At 42.1% G+C, this 19,539-nt stretch overlaps 1 protein-coding gene across 3 annotated transcripts in view; it reads left to right on the forward strand.

Moving 5' to 3' along the window:
• Positions 1 to 19,539, forward strand: part of syt1a (synaptotagmin Ia) — a 252,729-nt gene that overhangs the window by 62,834 nt on the left and 170,356 nt on the right. For 2 of the 3 annotated variants that reach the window (XM_061252640.1, XM_061252643.1), the window contains exon 1: positions 15,986 to 16,281. The exons of the other annotated variant lie outside the window; for it this stretch is intronic. The gene's annotated coding sequence lies outside the window, so the exon portion shown is untranslated. Of the gene's footprint in view, positions 1 to 15,985; positions 16,282 to 19,539 lie in introns of those variants that run through there. 3 annotated transcript variants of the gene reach the window in all.

Raw genomic sequence — 19,539 nt, forward strand, 5'->3', positions numbered from 1 at the left:
CTAAATGGCAGAATTCATTCAGTCAACTTATTCAACTCAACTCAAACGGCAGGTTTGAGTGAGCAGCTGTATGAGCACTACAGTGCTATGCTGTGGTTTTTATAGATAACCTATTCAAACACCTTTTGCTTTTTAAAGGCTGTCATGTATTCAGCCATATTGAGTTCTGTGTTAAATAACATGTTTGATTTCTAAAGCCAATAAATACGTTTACGTTTACAAAGTATTTTATCACAGTTTTCACAGGATTTTACCTGAAATTTTTATTCCAGAATGCTTAGCAGAAGACATCCCGTCATTACATTGGATCGAGGGCAGCATGGACAGACAGGCTGTGTTCTGGAGGGGCTCTCAGAGAGGGACAGACAGACAGGCTGTGTTCTGGAGGGGCTCTCAGAGAGGGACAGGCTGTTCTGGAGGGGCTCTCAGAGAGGGACAGACAGACAGGCTGTGTTCTGGAGGGGCTCTCAGAGAGGGACAGACAGACAGGCTGTGTTCTGGAGGGGCTCTCAGAGAGGGACAGGCAGACAGGCTGTGTTCTGGAGGGGCGCTCAGAGAGGGACAGGCTGTGTTCTGGAGGGGCGCTCAGAGAGGGACAGGCTGTGTTCTGGAGGGGCGCTCAGAGAGGGGCAGGCTGTGTTCTGGAGGGGCTCTCAGAGAGGGACAGGCTGTGTTCTGGAGGGGCACTCAGAGAGGGACAGACAGGCTGTGTTCTGGAGGGGCGCTCAGAGAGGGACAGAGCATTTGAAGCTGATGAAAGGAAGATACTCCACTGTAATATCCTCACACCGGATATTGTCCTTCGGCAAATGCCCGGGCGCAGGGAAATGCCATTGTCCCCCCAGTGTCCTTTCCGCCTCTCTTATTAAATGGATACGAGTTCCAGGAAGGGCTCTCAAATTAAAACGGTGCCACTTTCTTCTGTTTGTCATTGTTCCCGCCGGATTTTTTTCACCAAGGGTGCTTTGCTTTCAGTGCGCTTCGCTGAACCTTACGTTGTATTTCACCTTTCACTGGCACTTCCAAAGTCATGTTGTCTTTGAAGGGGAGCCTCATCCTAGAAATCCATTTCTGATGCTAAACTAGTCCATTCATCTATAATATGGACACTTTTTTTTACCCCATTTCCAGTGTTCTATATTCTTAGATGCCACTCTCCTGGCAGCCACACCCACTCGTAAGAGACAGAGATTCTCAAAAACAGATGCAAGTTTCTCAGAGCACAGAACGCTGAGGGAATTCAATTATTTATCTCACAGTCCCAGTCCCCTGCCCCCTGCCGCATATCCATAGGAAAAGTGAAACTAATGGGATGCGACTTCATTACTCACATTTTATGTTTATCAATCGTTGCTGGTGGGACGCGGCTAGCGCGAAGGAATACAGTTGATTACTGTCATACATTACGGTAATGAAGTCATACATTGGACTGAAGAGAATGTAATGTATGATTTGAATGAGGACATTAGCCCCTATTGTCTTAAGCCTTAGAACGCTGAGCAGCATGATTGACAGTTTCTGTTTTAGCCGCTACTGACCCACCAAGCCCCTGTGGAGCTGCTACCTTCTCATATTGAGTTGGACGAGCCACAAAAATCTCTTACAGCTTCCTCCGTAACTAGATAGCATTACACGAACATTCACCTTCTAAGAAAAGGTGCTTATCTGCCTTCGCTGAATGTCGGAATGGGTGAAATAGCCTTTAAATTACTGTCAGAGGAGCTTTAATCTGGAACCATTTTATCTCTATTTCTAGAGCTGCTTAGCAAAATCGCAGCAGGCTTTGGAGCTTTTCAACTAGCCGCAGCAACTCCATAGAACCGCACCGTAAATACAGTGCCTTACTGTATTTATACCCTCAGTTAAAAAGGGGAAATACTGCTGAATACAGTAAAACTCATTTTACTGTTTATTGAATGTTTTTCTATGCTCAGCATCAGCAAAATTAGAAAATTATGTCATCTGTTACAGATGCCATTGCTTAGCGAAAAAATGTTTAACATGCAATCTGAAAAAGTGTTTCTGTTTCTTCACATTATTGGCCCATTCACATAGTACTTTGTGCACCTCTTGTTAGATAACAGCTCTGGGTCTTCTCCTGAAATGTGATGTTTTGATGAGTTTGGTGAGGTGCTAGAGCACATTCCTCCATGCTGACTCTCTCCTGATCCATCCTTAATCTTCTCCCACAGACTGTCCTCTTAAACTCACCCCACAGGTTATCGGTGGTCTATAGGTCATGGGACTGGGATGGCCATTGTAGCAGTTTAACTATGTGGCCAAGTGCACATTTACTGTGCATTCAGAGGAATGGTTTGGATCATTGTCTTGCAGGATGTTCCCCTTAATGACACAATTTAGCCTTCTGGTAGAGACCAACAGATTTTGGTTTAAAATGTCCTGATACAGATTCCGTGATGTCAAGTGTCCTAATGCTGTTCCCAGGGCAGGACAGCTCTCCAACATCAGATATCCACCACTATACTTCACCGTGGGGATGAGGACCTTTCTGCATGACCATCTCTCTCTACACTGAACCCACATCTGGCCCTACTGATCAGAAAGCTCCATTTCCTTTTCTCAAGTCACCATGGAAACCTGTTAAATTCAAAATTACAGTGCCATTCATCAAACTCCAGGCACACATTTTTGGTTCGATGTCAGAACAGAATTTCTTTTGGAAAGCTTTCCAGAGATTTTGTGGCATAGTTGGCGACCCCAAAATTTCACAAACTTCTAAATGACTGATTATTATGACATTTGAAGTCACTAAATAGATGAGTATTGATAATTGTCTAACAGATGTCCTTGGCTTTAGTGTTTGCACCAACAGCCTAAAATGGGACGCTAACAAGGACGCTAACAATGGCAGCCTAATTTTAGCAAGGAGCTGGGTGAAAGTAGTACTTCTTGTCTGAATTAATTAATCATTGATTGAAAGAGCACTTGTGCAGTCCTTGGTGAAGCACACGAGGTTAAATTAACAAAAGATCATTATTATTTCATTGCTAGCCCATGGAACAAAGATGTTTTTAAACATTTCAAGTGCCATAAGAGAAACATTTATTTTTAGTTATACACTGTTCCCTGATGGAGTTGACCGTAACACAGTGCTTGGCAAACACTAGTCTTAACAGTTGTCCCTCAAATGCTGCACCAGGTGTATATGCATCTAGCTCCTTTTGACTTTCTCACTGTTTAAACATCCAAATCTGTGTCTATTTAATTTATTTAATATTTGATGCAACTAATAGTGCTTATTGAACCGATCTAGCATGAATGCTCCATTTTTGAGCTTATTTTGAGAGTCCCAGAGAAAGTGCTGATTTCTAGCCCTCTGCGACTGCTTCAGTGAAATAGGCTTTTCAGAGCCCTCTGTTTCTTTTCAAATTGAAACAGCCAGTCTCCAGGATAATGCTGCCAAACCCGAAATCATTCCAACTGCCACTTTCTTCTGCTTCCTGTAGTGGACCTTTTTGGAGGTGATTAGATGCTAGCTGCCAGAAGCGTTAAGCAGAGCTTGTCACCACTCTCGATTGTCATCCTGCAGTTAATAACACCTGTTATTCCTGCCGTTTTCCACCATGTCAGACATTAGACACAACATGTTTCGGGACTGAAACAACCTGACACTGGAGACAGTTCTGAACATTGTAGTCCCATATTCTTCTACAGATACCCCTGGAAATTATATACAGAGAGATGTTCAATTATTTTCTTCACCGATGTGATCTGAATTGATTCTGTACTCCAGGGCACAGGAGGTATATTTTAAAATACTTCAAGAAGCCTTTTTGTGCAGCAGAGCAGGGTAGAGCATTCCAGTTTGAAAAGATGTTATTTCTTCAGGGAGCTAGTCATGTAGTGGTTAAGGTACATGACGAGGACTCACAAGGTCGGTGTTTCGTTCCCCGGTGTAGCCACGATAAGATCCACACCCTTAGTGGCTAGCTATCACCAGCACAAAACAGAGATGCTGGCTACGATGGCTACATTGTGTGTTATAGTTGTTTAATGTGTAGCCCTAGACAATTTCGGCGTTTAAAAACTTTTTTCGTGGAAATTGCGCATAGGCAGTTCCAACACCGGTGTAAAAAATGTAAGGTGGATGGGGAATTATGAATATGAAGTGGCAAATAAGAAACCCATTTAAGCGTGATTTAAAACCTTGAATTTTACCAAGACAAAAAAATAATCAAAACCGGACTTAGCCATCTGCCTCGCTTCTTCAACATATGTAACCATAGCAACATGCTGAAACAGTAGCCACCTCAACGGCTTGAAGTAGTTTGTGCCAGCCAAAAATATTGTCAACCCCTGCTTATATTTTTATCTTAAAAGACCATGGTATAAGCTGAATAATTCACTCCGAGGTGGTCATTACACAGTTTTGACACCCCGCAGAGGCAACCGCCCTCCTAAGACAATGTTGAATCAAATGTGTAAACAAGAATCTACTTGTTGGAGAACTAATGCAGTTATATAAATATATATATATATATATATATATATATATATATATATATACTGTAAGATATGTGCAAGGACTTAAATCCATAGAGTTATCCATAGTTGTCTCTCCATTGATAATATTTCATTGGTAGAAACATGAATCATTCTTTTTAATGCATTCACATCACTCGTCTTGTTTTTTTAACACCACAGTGAAATGGAGTGCCTATATAGTGTCCCCTAAAGAGCGATAAAAGAAAAATAGGTTGTAGTAGTGACACCGATTTCATGATATATTGAATCCATTGATTCATGAGGCTGATGGCTGTCTGCTATGAAATGACAGAATAAATAGCAAACACACTTCATCCATGTGTGTGCTGACACAGCGCTGCACGTTCAGTTTCCTCTCTGTGCCCTTTGACCTCTTATCCCAGAGATCTATCCTCCTTCCTCATGCTTGTGTGATTCAGATCAGATGTGGAGAGATCAGAGAGGATGCAGCTAACCAGTTCTGCAGCTATCTAGTTCTGCAGCTAACCAGGGTGCAGCTATCTAATCCTCAGCTATCCAGGCTACAGATATCCACTTCTGCAGCTAACCAGTTCTGCAGCTATCTAGTTCTGCAGCTATCCAGGGTGCAGCTATCTAGTTTTGCGTTAATGTGGAAGACAACAGAGCCGAACACCAGGACACCATTCTCGGTTTGATTAAAAAAAAAAAAAAAATTAAATGATTGATGGTTCTCATCCATTCTCCTGCTGTACTGTTCAGGGTCTTTAGGGAGGTCCGGAATAGAGGGTTCACAGACAGTCTTCTGATTTGACGTTGCTCTGACCGCATCATGAATTTTATTTGAAAATGATGACTTTATGGCCCTACAGTGAATGGACAACTCTTTTGTATCATAGAACTAGGATACTTGGTCTTTGTACCATTCAGATATTATGTATGGTAAAAATAGGCTACTTGTTCTGTGTCCCATGCAGATATCGTGTATGGTAGAATAGGATACTTGTTCTGTGTACCATTCAGATATTGTGTATGGTAGAATAGGGTACTTGTTCTGTGTACCATGCAGATATTGTGTATGGTAGAATAGGGTACTTGTTCTGTGTACCATTCAGATATTGTGTATGGTAGAATAGGGTACTTGTTCTGTGTACCATGCAGATATTGTGTATGGTAGAATAGGGTACTTGTTCTGTGTACCATGCAGATATTGTGTATGGTAGAATAGGGTACTTGTTCTGTGTACCATGCAGATATTGTGTATGGTAGAATATGGTACTTGTTCTGTGTACCATGCAGATATTGTGTATGGTAGGATAGGGTACTTGTTCTGTGTACCATTCAGATATTGTGTATGGTAAAAATAGGCTACTTGTTCTGTGTACCATTCAAATATTGTGTATGGTAGAATAGGGTACTTGTTCTGTGTACCATACATATTTTTAAGATGGACTTCTGAAGGCCTTGTCCTGGGAAGACAAAAGCACATTAAGAAATTGGCTGGGCCAACTCCAGCATGCCATTCAACACTCGTCACTAACGGTGCTTCAGTGCTCTCTTGGCAGATTCCGGTATCTGTATGTTATTGTCTCACATAACTGTCTCCTGTTTCCACTGATTTAATGGAATTTGAATTCAATGAGTTTTGACTGAAAAATGTGCAGTCACGCAGAGAGTAATTTGTAATACCTAATCACCAACAAGCATGAATCAAATCTCATTTTGTGCTTGTGGAAAATTTAAAATGCATACAATTAATTTTACTTTCCCTGTTTAGTGCATGACTTTTGAGTGTTTTATAGCAAGCTGTGAGTTTCAAACAGATCTTCAAGTGTAGTACAAATTGACTACATCATTGAATGAAATTGAATTAAATTTAATCAAAATGTAATCAACAATTCAAATATGTCATTTTTGTGCTTAACAGTGTACATATAGAAATCCTCTTTGATAACATTTAAAAATACTTATTAGATTTTTATAAGGGTTACATCTCCATGAAAAGTCTTTTAACACATCTTTAAGCAACATCTTTGCTTTCACTCTGTCCTATGTCTGTTTTTTGTATTCAAATTTATGTTTAATAATTTGTATAATTTTTTGTTAAAGTTTGGGTCACAGTACAGAACATAAAATTGGCCAAACAACAGTTTACTTTGTCAGCAGGGCTATGGCAGATTTTTCCTTTTAACCCCGTGTTGGCCTGATCGATACGATCTATTGGTCCTCCCAAACACTAAGTGCCGAATGAAATGCTGAATAATTAGATAAAGGATTATCAATCACCAATTTAGGCATGGCAGGATTATTGCCCCTTCCTTTTGTCACGCATATTTACATCGACCTTTGGATGTACGTTAAAGCACGCAGTACACGGGTAATGAGATGTTCGTCCTCGCTCCTCCGTCCCTCCTGTTGCTTTCAGCCTCTTGTCAAACCTCTTCAGCCTCCTTGTCTTTACCCACAATCCCCCCCCCCCGTGTTGGGTGCCATTGACTGGGGTTTTGGGGAACAAAGGCGCCCTGCCTTTGTGTGCTTATAGAGCGAACGCGGCGAGCAGGTGTTTTTGACTCCATACATCCATCAAAGCTGGTCTCTCATTGGCCTAATTGAGCTCTTTGTTGTGGGTTTGTGTGCGCTGCCTTAATTGATGTCTCATGCAAAAACAAGTCGCATGAAAGACCGCCGTTGAATTAATGTGGATTTAGGTCTTTTCCCATGCAGTGCCTGCTAATTAATATACCGACATCGCTTGTGGATGAGGACCGTTTGATCACGTATCAGAACAGAGGGGCAGACCGGAGAGACGGGCTCCTTAACACAGCTTACCCCTGATAGAGCCGGTAAGCACGTTAGCACGTTAGCACGTGAACCACTCCGTTGGGGTTGTTGGCGAACCTCAGCAAGGGGGCTCACACAATCGCTACCCGACTGAATCGCGCTCACCAAAGGTACTGTTTGCAAGGGGGGGCATTTACATGATTCCCCAAAGCCTGTGAAAGCCCCCAGCGCCCCCCCTGAAACGCTCTCCTGACATTTAATTAGGAACATGAAAGGTGGGGTAACATTTCACAAGGGTCGAGCAAAGGTTATGCGCACAGCACCAGCTATAATCAAAGCTGGATGCGCATAATTAAAATCGGCCAAGCAACTTATCGCCCTCCTTGAAGTCACCATTTTGGATGTCTTCCAGGCCTGGGATGGCTCTCGGGACTAGCGCAAGCCACATGAACACTATTTCAATAGAGCTGCGTTAGAGCATTTGCATCCCTGTGTGGGTGATGATAGCTGAAGGTTATCTTTAGCGGAAATGCAATATTACTTGAAAGAGCAAAGATCAAAAATAACTCTTTTTCCAACGGTCGCTACCTGTCGACGTCACTTTGCACCCCAGTCAAGCAGTCTTCGATCCTGTGCTATTTGGGTAGCGCATTTAATTTTGGTCTCTTCTCTATAACAATATTTCTCACGCCATCAAAGGAGATGTTCTGGTTTATCTGAAGCCACCGTTTGCTTGTACATACAGTATGTTTCAGCACAAACTACCTCCTTCTCATTAATCTGCTTTCATATAGAGCGCACTTTTGAATTTCCATTACGTCCAGGCAGGGTGAAATTCTAGATACTGCGACAGATAATGAGACAGAGGACCTTGCCAGTCCATTGTGAGTTAAAGGGCAATGGCTCCATTCACCGTTCTCCGTTTAATCAATGCAACCAATGCCGGCAGCCAAAGTGGAAAAAACACTCTCCTGTGATCCCCAATGTTCAGATGCAGCGGGAAACGGCACTTTTCTAGTGATTGTGGGTAATCTAGTCAATGTCATTATGTTCAAAATGGGAATAGTTCTACGTCCTGAAATCCTTATCAGGCCAAATGTGAACGTCTTTAGGGCCCGATGATAATTCAGCCATTTCTATCTGAATTATCGAAGGGCAGATTTCAAGGGGTTTGAAAGGGTGTGTGTGCACGCGTGTGTGTGTGTCTGTAACTTGTGTGTGTGTGTGTGTGTGTGTGTGTGTGTGTGTCATAAAGGCATGCTTGTAGAATATCCCTTCTCTACAGGTATTCCTAATGTATGTGACTTGCCATCTCACGATCTACTGTAATTTCAATGCAGCTGCGCAAAGTAGATTTTCAGCAGGAGTTAATCACCTTAATGACCTACAAATGGAAAGGGAAATGGGCTAATCTAGGGCCATTTACATAGCTTATAAATTGTACATTACTCTACCTATTGATGCCTCTACATATATGTACTACGGCAAATTCAAAGTAGCTCATTCAAGGTTAATAGAAGTTTCTCCTAAAGCTTTGAACATGTTCCGTGTGGACTCAACATAGCTGAGTGCTATGCTGTGTCGTGGTATAGTTTTACACCCCCACTACCGCCTGTTATCATGCTAACAAAATGTTGATTAAAGACAAATTACAATGGTCTCCCTTGACATTTGAAGGCAATTTTGGAATAAACAGCTATTTAATGCTTGCACCTGGGGAACAAGGTGTTTATTTTCATCCTGATTCTCCTGGCCTGGGTCACGGGAAAGTGAGTGAGTTTTCCTTGGCTGGATTAGACTTTTTTATTATCTTAAGAAAAGCTGTTTTCCTCATTTCTCCACAGATGCTTGGAGCAGATTTGTGAGTCTTGGGAAGTCAAGAGTTCCCTCTTTAGCTCTTCTCAGCATGCTGTGGGATTAGAGGAGAAAACTGCTCTAGATAGAGAAAATAAATTAACTGAACAAAAATAAAACTCTCACTATATCACTGTCTAGCTGCAGAATGTGGTGCTGATGTGATGTGTCTGTTATAGTTTCAATATAGCAACTTGTTTTATTAAAGCACATAACAGCTTCAAAAGTCTTGAAAGATAAATTCTGAGATATTAACTGGTCTTGTTCTTTGACATAAATTGCACCTATTAATATGTTGACTATGAATGTTGAAGCTATTGCTTAAGTTAGTTGCTAACAAGTTGCTATATTGAAACAGACAGGTGCATTCCGTGATCATCACATCACCACCACTTAAGTTTCATTCTAGTCCGCCTACGTGAGATATTGCTTAGATATACACAGTGAGCGTACTTTGGGTAGAAGTAGTTCTCCATTAAACAGTCCACACATTAAGCTCTGGGTGTTCATGGGTAACCATTATTTGGAAAGAGATATTGCTGTTCAGTTCTTGGAATGTACATTTCGGGTGCATTGAGAGCCTCATAAATATGGGTCCGTAGACTTTTCAAATCTTGAAAACTCATCAGATCTCAGGGAAACTATATGGGTGGATAGATAAGTAGAAGCATACTTTAATTTCATTTTTGGGTGACCTGCCCCTTTAGGATTATGTTAATTTGTGAAATTGCTTTTGCTCCTCTAAAATAGGCCGGGGGGGGCTATGTATCAACAGGGCTGTTGTCCCTACATGGATTACCCAATATGACCACAAATGCACTCCAATTAGTGCACTTTAACCTTCATATGCATTGTTTTATTTCAAATCAAATCTGCTGGAGTACCAAGCCAAAACAACAAAAACTGTCACCACTCCAATAGTTTCTACACTGAACTGTGTAATGGGACCGACTGCAGTGACTTCAGTTGGTGAGCTCTGCGACTCGGATGAAAGACGCTTCTGGGGAGCTTGAACTGCATAAGATATCAATGAACTCCATCCAGCCCGACTCACATGTCAGAAAACTTTTAATTTGACAGGGAGCCTTAAAAATGGGCCTGACACTTTCCAGGTTCCCTGCCTTGTTAGGTGCCTACTACCATTGACTTGTACAGCCAGTCAATTACAAAGGTCTGCATTAAAGCTTCCAGAGGCCTGTCTTTGTCAGCCATTCGGACCTTCTCCTGGCAATAATTAAGCATTTGCCCTTTCGCTACTATTTCCCCGCCTTTCGCCCCGCTCACCCTCCGTAAAGGAAGTCGTGTACCAGCCTGCATGACTCATAGGAGTCCAGCCTCCTCTCGATGCCTGGAGGATGAGGCGGGAGGGTGATATGCCGTACCAACCGCCCACGGGACTGGGCAGAGGCTGCTGCAGGGCCATTAGCCTGTAACCTGACGTGCGGTCAAGACGACAAACGTCACACCGCTAACTATGTCTGCTAACTATGTCTGCAGCAAACAGTTGCAATTTTAAATGAACATTCCATTTAGTTCGCCGCCAATGCCCTATTAATACAAACGGATGCGACTTGGGTTTAGCAATTCCAGCTAGCTGCTCAGGGAGAGAGACTGCGGTTAGCCCCTAACCAGGCTACAGAGAGAAGGGAGAGAGACTGCTGTTAGCCCCTAACCAGGCTACAGAGAGAAGGGAGAGAGACTGCTGTTAGGCCCTAACCAGGCTACAGAGAGAAGGGAGGTAGAGGGCTGTTAGCCCATAACCAGACTACAGAGAGCCAGGCCAGTGTTTATAATGTCTCCTGTTGGACACGGCTGAGTATTGAGTCCATGTTCCTCTGGAACTGTGGGGAGACCTGTAGCGTAGTGGTTAAGGTACATGACTGGGACCCACAAGGTCGGTGGTTCGATCCCCGGTCTAGCCACAATTACGTCCGCACAGCCATTGGGCCCTTGAGCAACGCCCTGAACCCTGCATTGCTCCAGGGTAGGATTGTCTCCTGCTGTATTTCTTTTAGCCTTTATTCAAAGCAATGTACAAAAAAAGTGCATATCAGGGTCATGGAACAAACAACAGAACAGGTCAGATAAGGTACAATTCACATATAATCGGTTGCAAAGCCATGAACATAAGTTTAGTACATAGGCCAAGTCTGTAAGTACCACTGCTTGCCACGGAATCAGTCCTCTCTCTTATCAGACCAGCTTCTTACCCAGAAGAATCTCTTGATTGTCATCTTTCAATCTCTGGAGCTTCATCTTTCATTAACCGAATGGCTGACTGGCTTGACATCTGCAGAAGTCTCCAGGAATGTCTCGGAGTCTCCCGGATTTTGGCTGGACCGATACTCGCGAGCGGTCACCAAACGACCCGGAGCGACTCGGTCACACATCTCCGCGACACGTCACGCAAATCCCCCTGGAATCTGAATTTCTGCAAAAAAGTGATATATCTGCCACTGTATCAGAGTTCCATCTCTGTCTTCAAATACCAGCCTCGAATTACCCAGGAAAAACTCTCTTTCAAAGGGGAGAGATTCATCTTTTTTTAAGCAACAACACTGGAATGAATCATCATGAAATAATATTTCTTAAAACGTCTTATTTCCCAGATCATTATCCAATCATGAGTTATCCGCCTGGGTGTGTGTGGAGCCAGTCTGTGGTTGGTGAGCTGACGCTTTATTGCTTTGTTATTATGTAGCCGTGCTGGCTGAGATGGAGTTATGGTTTATGCATGTTTTTTTTTTCCCCTTTCGAACAGAGCAGGGAGCAGAGCATGCCTGGATGCTTAAAGACCTGTTATTTAAATTCTGTCCTCCTCACAAACCCATTTAGGTTATTATCCCAGTCTGGCTGTGAGTGGGTCGTGCTTCTCTGTGTCTGCTTTGAATCGGCTCCACTGTTCAAATTAGCCCGTGGAAGGTGCCATTTTGTAGTTGTAATTTCTCTGTTTTTCTTTTTGCCATCCTATTGATAAGAACGGGATTGATTCACACTTCTGACCCGTAACCATGGCTTCATTCGCATGTCATCATCGTTGACTGAGAGATAGTCCTTATTCACGTCGTCATAGAGAGAGAGAGAATTTACACGCCACCGGGCGTGACGAACACTATAGTGTCCATTCTGTTGCTGCTGGGTCCTATTGCATGCTGGGTAATGCTTGCTCATGCTGGGATGGAAAATTATGCACCCCATTTTATGATTTCGCCCACCTTTTTACCTAAATTCTGAAACATTTCTACTCATCTACGTTTTGTGTTTTCGGCATCTATAACCCACATATGAACCCAGAATACAATACACCCTCAGAAAAAAAGGCCAAAAGGGCTTTTTTCTCTAACCCTTTTTAGTTCTTTATGGAACCCTCGATCATAGGTGAGAAGTGTGAAAGCTTCCTGACAAAGAACCATTTTGCCCAGCAAAGAAACCTTTCACTAGATAGGGTTCTTCTATGGAATCACCATTTTTTCTGAGAGTGTACAGTTGGGACAATTTCAGCGATTTGGAGCTTTGCCTGGATTTCATTCAGCACTTGATCCAGAGCTGGTGTAAAAGTACCCCAGTGGTTTTATAGACTTCACCTCCTACTCCTAACTCCAGTTCTATTATTGAAGGCCATTCCACAATAGGCCCACAGAGACACAAAATGAGGGAATTTAACATGTTTGGTAGATGATTGAAAAAGGCACCTCTGTGAATCAGTGCTGACATTCAAACCTGTGTCCTGGGGACCTCAATAAATGCACAATATCACCACAAAAAACACATAACAACTGAGATAGGCAGGCCAGGCCTGCAGTCACGACATGGAGGGCAGGAAAACAAAACACTCCAGTGAGGGAGAGAGGGAGAGAGAGGAGGGTGAGAGTATGTGGGAGAGGGAGGGAGAGAGGGATGAGACAGAGGAGGGGAGAGTGTGAGGGACACATAAAGAGGGTGAGAGAGGGAGAGAGAGAGAAAGGAAGATGGAGAGAAAAATGGAGTAATGGAGTGGGCTCTATAGGCTGCAGACACAGACTGGGAAGGAGGTGACAAACCGAAGGATGAGTAATATGTCCTTTTAGAGGCCTTTAGCAGGAGGAAGAATCCCATCTGTCCGTTTTATCACTCCCGTTTTGCCAATGTTTGCAAATGAGCGGGTCGCCGTGGCTGATGCGCCACAAATGGAAAAGGACACAAACACAACCGACTCTGATAGGAGGGGAAAATGGACCTACTCTGACTTCCCATGTGCTTGGCAATAACTGCCCCTGGCAGGAGCTAATGCTAACACGGTGCTCTGGCATGGGCTAATGCTAACACTGGGCTCTGGCATGGGCTAATGCTAACACTGTGCTCTGGCATGGGCTAACACTAAAACTGTGCCCTGGCTGGGGCTAATGCTAACACTGTGTTCTGCCTGGGGCTAATGGGAACACTGTGCCCTGGGAGCGGCTAATGCTAACACTGTTCCCTGCCTGGGGCTAATGCTAACAATGTCTAGCTAAGGCTGCCTCCTCCATGTTTTGCTACCAAGTTCTGGCATCGCAAGCGAGACAAGTAATCTGTCATTTCTAGCTACAGCATTAACATATATACTAAAGACAGGCAGCAAATGTCCTGGGATGCACCAATCCTGCTGATTTTCTAGATCTTTCTAAATTGTAGTGTACAGTGTAACCATAGGATGAACTTATAATCAGTTAACCATTAGCAAATACAACTTAACTTATCAGTAGTAGTTAGCTAACAACTGTTCATGCCAATTCATGGAACTTTATTTAAGTGTTACCACTTTTTGTTCCAAGCCATGAGCTTGAATCATGTGAAAGATAATTCTGCTTTATGTCAAAGTGAGTCTGAACAAGGTGAGTTAAAATGAACAAAATGAAGAAAAGTGGGAATAAGATATTCTTCTGCCACTTGTGGTGTCATGAAAGCAATCTGAAACAGCATGCAGAACAGACTTTACCGTTTGCATCCACTCAGTCCTGATTTTAACACAGCAGGCTTTTAACTAAAACACAACTCAATAGCCTGCCAGGCAATGGAACATAATCAATATAGTCATTCCTTACTTTACTGTAACTACATGCTGTGTCCTTCATAGTCAGTGCATTGTTACAAGATAGTTACAGTTTACCTGTTTAGCAATGGCATATTGGTTTTTTTCTTCAAATTTATATGCATTTGAATGGCATTAGCAGTGAGTTTGCTTGCCCCCTCTTGGTCTCTTTGACAGAATCAGTGTTTCTACCATCCACTATCATGTGGAAAGGTTTAGAGTTGTCGCTCAGGAATCGATTCTCATTTATTTATTTTGTATTTTTTGTCATGTTTCAAATGAAATAATGACCTGTTCACCAGTTGTGGAAATGGTTTGCCTTATACAGTTGTTTGCAAAAAAAATGTGTCATGTTTAACTTTGTACCATTTAGAGGTCAGGTTCGCTTCTGTTCACTTAGATATTAATTGTAAAAGGCCTTTTGACCGGGGGTGCCCAGATTTTTGCTTACGACTGTGTCTAATCAGTTAAAAAGTGAACCACAACGGCATCATGGCAGATTTGATCCTTGAGCAGTTGGTTGTGGTTGAGCCACTAACTTGTACATTAGGTAAACGGTAGGTCTATGCAGTTCAAGTCATTCATGTATAATAATGTGTGTGTAATGTGTTCAGATGAAACTAAAATCTTAAAAAATAGTTACACTTCATCTTCTGCACACATTCTGACCACTTTTAGAGCCATGTGCTGAATACAGTGAATGCATCCCTCAAGAGCTCTGAATTACGACTGAAACAAAATGACCCTCCTCATCATTGGAGGAAGTAACTCTTCTTTTTTTTTTATTTTTTTTATTTTTCGTTACTGTTACTGAAAGCTGTCAATGCCTACTGTACCTCGTTGAATCTTATGCCTTTAGAGGTTGAAAAAAGGTGTGCTTCGTGTATGTAACTCCTAATACGGAATATATAGAGATTTGATGTGTGCCTAGCTACTGTACATTGTTTTTGCCGTCAGTTGAAGGTCAGCCATAGCAATTTGATGCACGACTCAAATTAGCTGGTAAGGGGGAACCTTCAACATCACTCCCGTCATTATTAATGAAGACGAGTGAACTCCACAATTCTGTTTACCAGCCTCTCGCTCCTGTCTCTGCAGGTGATCTGTGGAAATGAACTGGCCTAAATAGAATTAGAAATTGTGTATGGGACAATTATTGTCAAAACACACGTGCATCCGTCGTGTGACATTTACCCTGCGAGTCTAGGTGCAGTAGCAAATCCTAATATAGACGTCCGTGTTTCTGAAAATGGCAAAATGTACCACTTCTGAAAATGGCATTTTCGTATGATTTAGCCTAACGTTCTACTTTTAGATTTAAAAGGAGAAATACAGTCATGGCACGGGGTACGTTTTTAGCAAAGATTATTTTATATGGCATTTTACATTTTTCCGTGGTGAGTGAACGGCTGTACAGACAGCCAGAAGTGAACGTGCCTAGTGCATAATAGACTGTCATTGGCCATATGGACACCCACTCGACAATCTGTACAAAGGATTCAACTTTTTTTTACCGCTCGTTCTGTACATTACCCGTGGTCCATCTCCGGTGAACCGATTTAATGTTTCCTTCCTATCAATGCTGTCTTCTTAATTCAGACGTTACTATCTATCGAACAAAACCCGACGAGAAGAAAGACTTCGCTTGAGTACGCAGTAGGCTACGGGCTTTTGTAGCTGTCCAATTTCTAGAGTGCTGATTCGAAATCCGACTCTTCGTTTATTGGCTACTCGCCCCTCGACTCACACAGTTAAATCCCACTATTACATTAAACATTACCGTGAAAAAAGGCGTGTACACGAACGAGGAAGAAAGGGAAGCTATTAAAAACGTGCCCCCTATAGGCTTTTTACCGTTGAACGCACATTTTTGACGTGTGAGGGGAAGTGCATTTCATTAACGTACAGTAGCCGTTCAGCCAACCTCCACAGCGCTAGCTCGCAGTAGGCTACTGAGTGCTGGTGATGGCATAAGGATAGGACTAATGAGATTTCTGCAAATGATTCACCCAAACCAACAAATATTAAGTGACACGATTTTCCGTTGTTCTACTCCAGACATCGGCTTGCAATCACAAACTGCACTCTGTGGATTTTAAGATTTTAATCTAAAAAGCCGCTTCTGACTTTAATGGGTAAGTACTCCATCACTTTATTTGCCTCACCCACCGAATGGCAAATATATTTTTCAATATTTCTAGAAATCTTTTGGAGGTTGTTTTGCGCTTGGTGGGTGTTTTCCAGCGATGCTGAATTAGTTTCAGCCTTATGTTTACATGTATTATTTTGTTATTGCTGTGAGAATTGTTTGGGGAAAGGAGAAAAGCATGTGATGAACACAACCTGCCCTTTTAGGAAGCAATTTTGACTGACTGGCCAACCACGATATGCAATTAATTTGAACCACGCTGCTTAGACAGCGATGTAGCATAAATTGAGTTAAATTAAAGTAAATTGGTGGAAATTGATGCAGTGGTTTGTGACGCGAATTTCAAAAAAGCATTCTTGGACTTCACTAATGAAAACTGACAGCGTCTTTTCCGTGTTTTAAAGCACATCGAAGCGAATGCTTCCCCCCAGACACTGGGCAAGCTACGATAGCTTACATAGGTAGCTATATTTCTCGATTCGGCAAACTCCTACACATCCTTTGTTTGTGGCGTACAAATGCATGGTCTCGGAAGCTTGAGATCGTTACGTTTAGTTATCTGATTCACACATGATGAAAACATTAGGATATAACAAAATGTAGCCTATAAAAGAACATATTAAAGTGTTAATTTTCTTCATAAAACGACGTGAAAATGGCTGAAACGACTAATCTGAAACGGCAAGCAACCTACCGACACTAAATTAAAATCTACCGTCCATAGCACCAATATACAGCTTTAATGTTGGGGGAATTGCAAAGTGCCGTTGCTCTGTAGGCTACTTCCGTCATTACATTTTAACAGCCTTGCCAATTGGAAAACACAAGGCGCATCCATAATGTTGGCCACAGCGGCGCTGCTTGTCGTTTGTATTTTTAGTAATCTATTGTGTTGGTGTTTAATCCCGTTGATATATAGTTTCTGTCACGCCTAAAACCCCGCGCTGAACTAATCCTCGAATCGGGGCTGCGTTTTGCAAGGTTGCTGGGGGGAAATCGTAATAATAACATGGGATAAAGAAAGACATGTTTTGCAGACAATGTGAAATACATGTATTTAATGGATAGATCATTGGCGTCGTAGTAGTCGGAAGTGTAATGACAGTCTTTGTTATAATAAACGTGGAAAAAGTCGCCAATTTAAGGGATAAATCCTTGCTTACACAGTAGCCTAGTTATAAGTGCAATGAACATTTTCATTATCACCAAGGTTACATTGCATGTGACGGTAAAATAACATTGTTTTGAAAAATGGCTGATGTTTCAGGATTTATATGTATTATTACACCGATGATGCTTTATATATATAAAGAGATACATTTAGTGAATACATTTAATGGCTCGGCTCAAATCCAAACGGACTGAGGGAGTCTCCAGCACGATGCTTTGATTGCGGGCGTGCTTGTTGGATCCCAAAGAAACGTCAAAATGTCCACTTATGGAAACAGAAAGGGACATTCAATTTAAAGACCACCTACCTCTGTTCTTTGAAATACGTTTAGTATTAGTATAGTTCAAATCAAATAAATTTCATATGAATTATTTATTGGCGTATCTTTTTATTTATTTATTTTTCGAGTGTTTTTTTTTCCACTAAGGTTTGGGGAATTCATCCGGGGGAAGCTATCAATGTAATAACGTATTAATGAAAGTGCATTTCACATGGTTTCTTGCCAAATGTTGTGGAGCAACATCCCAAAGGTTGCATTTTCTCAAGATTATTTGGAATCCTTCAAATAACCTTTGCGCTCCTCGTGTTAAATATCAGTGGAGGAACAACATGCCAGATGCATTGCAGTGTAATATTGAGAGAACTTTTAAGATGGGAATCAGTCTGCACTTAATACAAATTTTTATTTAAAAAAAGCCTTAATTACCACACTCCATTACCATTAAGACATAATCCTCGAGAGTACAAACCTAGCCTACTTCCTGTTCACTTTTCATTTATGCGCACGTATCAGCTCTGATCCTATTGTGGACCTGCGTATATTGTAATTAATTTTCTTGACAATCAATTTTATTTAGAACCATCTTAATTAATAACATCACTGCGGCTCACTTTTAAAACTTCTGCCCATGGGCCGCAATGGAGTTGTAATTCAAAACAGCCTTAATTGAAGCTTCTGAACAAGGCGACACAAACTCAAGCCCTTGGGAAAGAGCTTTTCTCTTCTTGTCATTTCTGACTGACAGCGCGCAAGGTTAGCGCTAAGCTGCTTCTGTGTTTAGCGTGCCATCGGCAGCCTTTCCAGGATGTGCCATTGAACCACGCAGTGTATTTTAATGTACATCGCAAAGCCAGAAATGGTCCGACATAATGGGATTGGTCTAACCACCTTACATTTCTAAACATACACTTAAGGCTGTACTCAATGGATAGTTTCATTAAAGATCATAATATGTCAGCGTTCTGCCTTCGTCAGTGAAATGGTGTTATATACGCCAAGCCTCTACGCCCTATCTCTAACACACCAGCAAACTGCTGAAACGCTTGGATGTTTCGTCTCATCTTTAATGAAAAACCTTGAGTGGGGATATTTTATGAATGTAGTGGTCTACCCGTCATCATGTGATTCATTGTTTTTTCGCTCCTCTCTCTGCTCTGGCCTACTTTCATGCATAGCCAATGGGCGAAGGAGGCCGTCCCCTTTGTGTATATTTACTGTATGTCGTATCCCTGTCCTTCTCGGCAGACAGATTGCCTCTTGGGAAATGGGTTTTGTTATTTAGAGGCCACCATCTAGGCACACCGATGAATTTAAATTGCTCTACAACACACGCACACACACAAACACACACACCCGCACACACCCCTCCTGCTATTCCCCACGCCTATCTCACAGACAGAAGCTGTGTCCCCAACGGCCCGTCCACATCAAGATAGCGATAACTATAACTATAAATATAGAGTTTTAAAACTCGTTCTGACTCAAGTGGATGTCGGAGTCCACATCACAAGTAAAACGGCAACGACAGTGACGAACGATATCCTCGGGATAACTTTCAGAGAGATTTTTATCTCAGCTGCATAACGATAGAAACACTGACAACCAATCAAAACCCATTCGTATTTACAAGGCCTCAGGTTTAAAATGGCTTGGCCATTATGTTTACAGACCGTTATGATTCATCATTGCAGATTGTCACGACGCTATCGTTATAGTTATCGTTTATAGCTACATTTGGTGTGGACGTGCCTTAAGAGGGTCCGCTATGACGTTAACGTGCATCCAATTCCTTC

This window comes from Conger conger, chromosome 8 (genome assembly GCF_963514075.1).
Source record: "Conger conger chromosome 8, fConCon1.1, whole genome shotgun sequence".
In the NCBI taxonomy this organism is placed as follows: Eukaryota; Metazoa; Chordata; class Actinopteri; order Anguilliformes; family Congridae; genus Conger; species Conger conger.